Genomic DNA, 6,000 nt, shown 5'->3' with positions numbered 1-6,000 from the left:
CATGGTGTACTTGCACGTTTTCTTTGTTTTAGAGGTATCATATGAAACCTTTGAAGGTTTTCCTGACAGTATGCTGGGTTTCTGTACCTCCCATTCATAAGTACCTTAATGCACTGTGCTGAAACTCACAAAAATCTCAGAGCTGAAGCTGAGGCACAAAAGTTGTCTAGAGAGTCTATGATTATACAAACAAACCTACATCTTGGCTTACACAAAACAACCCTTTACCATCATCACCTCCTAGAAAGCCTCCGCTCTGTGCTCTCTAGGGATTCCAGCCAGCCATTCTCTTCATTCTCTTCAATTTAAAAAAAATCAAATACCTTATTACCACCATCCCCAAAGCCTTTCCATCATTGTTTTACATTGACTTTCTTAGCAAGAAAAATCCTGAAGCTATTTTATTTGGAGAGATTTCTAGATTCCCCTGACACAAGTAGCTGCACTTGCAGTCTGACTTGGGGAATCAGTGCCTCTCTGCCAAAATGCTACTCTATTGCTTTACAATCCTTGCAGTGTCAAAAGTATGACAGATTTTAATACAATTTCTAGTAAGACAGGAATTAGTATTTACCAATATAAAAATTTTGATTGGAACTTTGTAACACTACACTGGTTTGGCAAGTCATTGCAGCTCACAGCATGAGCTGTCAGCCACTAATCCCACTATGATGCATTTCAGATAAAAACCATACTGTAAAATAACAAAATTGAGATAAAGGCTTTGTATCATTTTAGTAGTAACATTTTTATAAATCTCAGAACTGAAAAATTCCAGATTTGAAAACAGCAGATATTGGAAGTTTTCACTTAACCCCACTACAGGACAAGAAATCTTAGCAGAGCTGGTGAAATATTAAACTACCAACACTGCAAAGATCTTTTTGTATGGAAGGGATGGCCAAAAACCTCATTTCTTGTATTTTCTGGCCAGTTAGAATGAAAATTAAGACACCTGTTTACCTTTCATTTGGGTTAAACTAAGACCTCTGACAATATACTAGCATTTGATTAGGAATGAGAAAGTTGCTTACAGCTTAGGGCATGAAACTTGAAAATGGTTGAATTAAAGTCATCACGAGCATACCTTAAAATGAAACCCTATGCTGTTCATTAGAGAGCGCTAAACTATTTGATGTTAAAAAATAAAAGTCTGCCTAGTTTTCTATTTGTAAATTCTCTGCATGTTCTTATGAAATTTAACTCTATGTGACTGCCTTGCTTAGCTTATTTCTTGCATGACAACCACGATCACATCCTTTCCACAGACAATCACTTCTCCCCTGAAATGCTGAATTCTGTTGTCCTTTGAGGGTCACAGTGGCCCAGTCTCTCCTCATTTCTTTACTGAGACCTTCTGGTCTTTCTGTGCCTCCTGCGTTCGCTGCATGACTCCCCTACTGGGTGTCATCCATGGGTAGTGGTAAGTCTTCTTTCTAAAAGTACTCATCTTATTCCACATTGTTCTTTTGTAACACAGTCTCTTTCACTTCAACTGACAATTCCAATGCTCAATTTCTAAATTCCAAAAGCAGGGACAGGAAAGACTTTGCAGAGCTTTTTAATTTCATTCAGCCAAGTTAAGAAAACAGCTCAAGTTAGGCTGCCTGAAATACTGTTTGCAGTATGAATTCCGATAGCAAATACCATTGCAGAATACAAGTATTTCTGATGCTTTACTAGGATTTATCTTCTTTCCCTTGAACTACTTCTTCCATGCTTTTAGAAGGGAGGGTTTGTGTGTTTCAAAAGGGCATTTTAATGAAAGCCAACACTGACAAGGCGCTCTGTGTGGCTCTGACACAGAAATGCTTTTGTTCCTTACACTAAACCAGAGACTGTCAGAAAACTGTTTGAGCACAAGGCAACAGACATTTTTTTCCTCACAGTTGCTGAAGCCTGTGACAAAAGACATACATACACAGTATTCCCCCAAATACCTTGAAGTCGGTTCTTTCATTGCATTTACACAAATGCATTCAGGCTGAAAGCTGACAGCTTCTTGCAGTGCTTGTAAAATCCAAGTAGAGAAGCAATGAGACTTTATTGCCACCTTTGCACAGCTTTCCTCTGGTGTGTCTTTCTCCAGAAACATTTTGCAATGACAGATTGTGCTCTGCAGGCAGTGTATACTGCACACCATGAAAGATATTATATTGCTAGAGCAGGAAGGGGGGGTGGGTGGGAGGGGGGAGTATGTTAGAAGCCTACTTTTGTTTCTGGTGCTTTTAACAAAACAAGAAATTAAAAATGCTTCCATTATACTCCTGACATTTTCTACTAGGAATAAAGAGATCTGGGATTTATATTCTCAGATCTCCATTCTATTCCTGCCCATTCATTTTTTTGTAAATTACTTCCATGCCTTAGTTTATACCTGTATGAAAGAAATGTGGTATTTTTCCTTGAATTCTTGTTACAGAAGGGTGACAAATACTACATTCAAGATAAATACCTTGTATTGTTACAGCTTCAGCATGGACTTTGGAGAAAAACCTTTAGCAAGGTTAAGGAAGAAATGCCTAGGTTGGTGATCTAGCACTATGAATTTCTGACTATTAAATCTTATCCTAAATCCTTTCAGTCATGCTGAAACACCTTCACTGCAACTTTGCTGATGTGACCTATCCTCATTTTATGTGCAGTGCACGTCTACATCTTCATCTACAAACAGCAACAAACTGTAGCCAATAAATAATGCAACAGGAGCTGTTGAAACCCCAAAGGGCAAGGGCTAAAGATGTACTTCGTGTTGGCCTTAAAAATCCCGAGAGTTTAGCTGTGGAGCCACCTCTTAGGATGAGGGACTTGTGAGTAATAAGAGAAAAAACATGATATTGAATATGGAAAGACTGTACAAAAGTGGGAACTAGGAAAGACAGTCAGGGTAGGAACGGAAGCCATAAATAACCTTGCTCGTTTACTGTGCCAGACAGAGACAGAGGAACGGATTCTACGAAGCATACCCAGTCAAATGAATGTGAACACATAACTTCTTCCTTCCTACCTACTTTTCCTCTTTCAGTGCCATTGCAGAGATTGCCATATAGAATAGAGACTTCAGAAAAAAAGGATTTTCATCTAACATCTACTATGTTGAGGCAATTAGCAATAGCTAACAGTTAATGATGCTTTCCTCATGAACGGATGCTAAGAGTTATGAAACCTTGCCTGGCAGATAAATGGTACCTTTCTCAGCCATCTGTCTTACAGATGATCCTATATGTACAGCCATTATTTCAGTCAGACACTGGCAGCTCTGCAATTGTTCATGGCCTCAGTGAAGAATAGTACCTGTCATGCAGTTTGAGGGCTCTGACTTAACAGACCTGTTTTCAGCTTGTCTGAAATGCTGAACAACTGCACATGGGGAAGCAACAGAAAAGAACAGGCAAGATAAAACCCAAGGGTAATCACATTTCTCTATAGGTAGGTTTAAAAGCCCTCAGGACCGTCCTGAAGAAATTTTGCTAGAACTTGCTGCTAGAATTGCAGATGGTTCTCTGCCCACTTGCGAGAAAACACTAACTGCAAGCCCTTCCACCACTGCTGTCCTCTTCCCTGGGAGCTGCATCCCCACAGGGCTCTCTTGGCAGTTACTTCATCACCTCTTCTGTCTTGCCCACATGGTGACCCAGAAATCTCCAACCCTTCCCTCACCTTGCCCACCCTCACCTCCGAATTTAGCTGCTGTTGATTTGCAGCATGAACAGTGCTTACACCTCCTTATCCCTAAAGACCAATATTGGGATGCTTCCAATTGAGCTAAGCTCTCACAAGCCTCAAATGAACGTAGCAATCTATTATTAAAGCTAAATACCTTTTATTAGAGTGCCAACCATACCTACAATGCTAGGGATCTCACAGCTGCCATCAAATGTTTCCACATGCTGTATTTAATAAAACTGGTAAAGGTTTTGGAAAGAAGGATTCTCATTAAAATCTTACTACTTCCCACAAGTAAATGTACTTTTTGTAGAAATTGTTATTTTCTGACCATGCTAATCCAAAGAATGCTTCACTCTATCTCTTCTTTCTGAAATACGAAGAAAACCCAACTCACTGATTTGCCTGCAAACCAGCTTGTTGATTAATGTTAGTTGCACATGTTGAAGACTTCCTTTTTGATATAGTATGAAACACTATCAAATTTTTCTGGTTTATTTTTATCACATTTTCTTTCTGTTCTATCCAGAAGAGAACACTTAAGACATAAGAAAACTCTGTCCTCCCATCTTTAGCAGAAACAGAATTTCAACACAATACAGGCTCAAACTTTAGTTCCTCTGCAAAAGTTATCACCATTTTAGCTACCAGAGACCTGTGAAATTGTTTAAAATATCCATCAGAATTTCGGTAGATGCCTATTCTCTACACTTCTAAAGCCATCTGACTTCCCTAGCTAACAAGCTTACTTTTATACCCTTTTATACCCTGAATACTTGGCCTTAACACTGAAGATCTGCCATACTACTATGCCTCCACATAACAGTATGTTTACACTCAGTTTAGAGTTGCTCAGTCATTGTGAAAATATACAGTAAATTACCTTTTTTGCCTGTAATCCGTAGTTAACCCTTGCCAAAGCTAGCCACCATCACATTATCTATTAAAATGTTATCACAATTCGGATTGCATGAGGTGACAACAGACAAAAAGATAGTAACAACTCAAATAAAAAAAGTATAATTGAAACATATATATATAATGCCATATATGCTTCCAGATGATGCACAAAACAAGCTGAAATGATGTGCTATGACATGTATGCTGAGGCTGCAGAATCATTGGACAAATTAGTTTTTATATAAGTTCATGTTATTACCCCACTGGTAGCTGACCACTTCCATGAGGGACTAATTTTGAAACAAATTAAAGCAATTTTTAATCTGAGACATTGCAATCCTTAGTGAGTACCGGACAGGTCTACTAGTCTGCTCACTACTTGAAGTAGTGCATATGTTCATTGATATTGTGACTTGCAGCTGAAGGTGACAGGCATCTTAGTCTGATTTTCTGTCAAATATTGTGCCTTCAGGAGTATGGCAGCAACAATATTCTCCAACACACTAGCATATCTTTTACGTGGAAATCCTAATATATTGAATCAGTAAACATTCATGTTTGAGTCTCTTCCATGACTCAAACATATCAAACAAAACCCCATCATCTTTAGCATACACAGCAGTAGATTAGGCTGATGATTTGTGAAAATTGTAAGATCAAGAAAAACAATGCCAACATGGTGAAATTGATCTAAAAAATACTCAGAAAATGAACAAAACGTTTTCTTTTTCTACTCTTACAGGATAAATGTACAATAACAATGGAAAAGAACTGCCATTGTTATGTGTAAGCTACAACAAAATGCTGTTCTGAGCAAGTTTGCTTCTGATGCCCCAGAGATCTATTTCTTTTACTAAAAGTTTCATACAGTTTGGGCAGTGGGCATGTATGGCATTCAACATCAGATGGATGACATTCATTCTAGCAAAATTTACCTAGTAACTAAAGTAATGTAATCAGCTGACAATATTTGCCGACAGGACATTTTTGAGATTAGGATCTTAGGGACCACGTTTAAGCCTGAAAAAAGGAGATGGCAGCAAAGTCAGTTCATATTCCATACAAGTCTTCTGTGAGTTGCCCTCATTCAAATATATGGGATTGCTTCTGTGTAGAATTCTACCTTTATAGTTTTATTCCCATAGAGCAATTAAAATTGCTTTTGTTTTGATAAAAATTTGTCAATAAAATTAGATGGCCAAAAGAAGACAGTAACAATTTGAGAATAAGCATTTTATAGCAAATTGAAAGCAAATTAACACAGAAGTTCTTTTTTACCTGTACAGCCTTTAGGTACGATGCTAATTTAAACCTGTGTTAACCATTGTTTGGAATCTGCTTGGTCATGAAATCCATTAACCTAGTTCCCATTACTTCTTTTTCAATGGCAGTATTCTTTCTAAAGAAAGTTTTCATTGTTAAAGCAGAAACCAA

The sequence above is a fragment of the Haliaeetus albicilla genome, chromosome 5, assembly GCF_947461875.1.
Source record: "Haliaeetus albicilla chromosome 5, bHalAlb1.1, whole genome shotgun sequence".
Lineage (NCBI taxonomy): Eukaryota > Metazoa > Chordata > Aves > Accipitriformes > Accipitridae > Haliaeetus > Haliaeetus albicilla.
Note: the sequence above shows the minus strand (reverse complement) of the source record.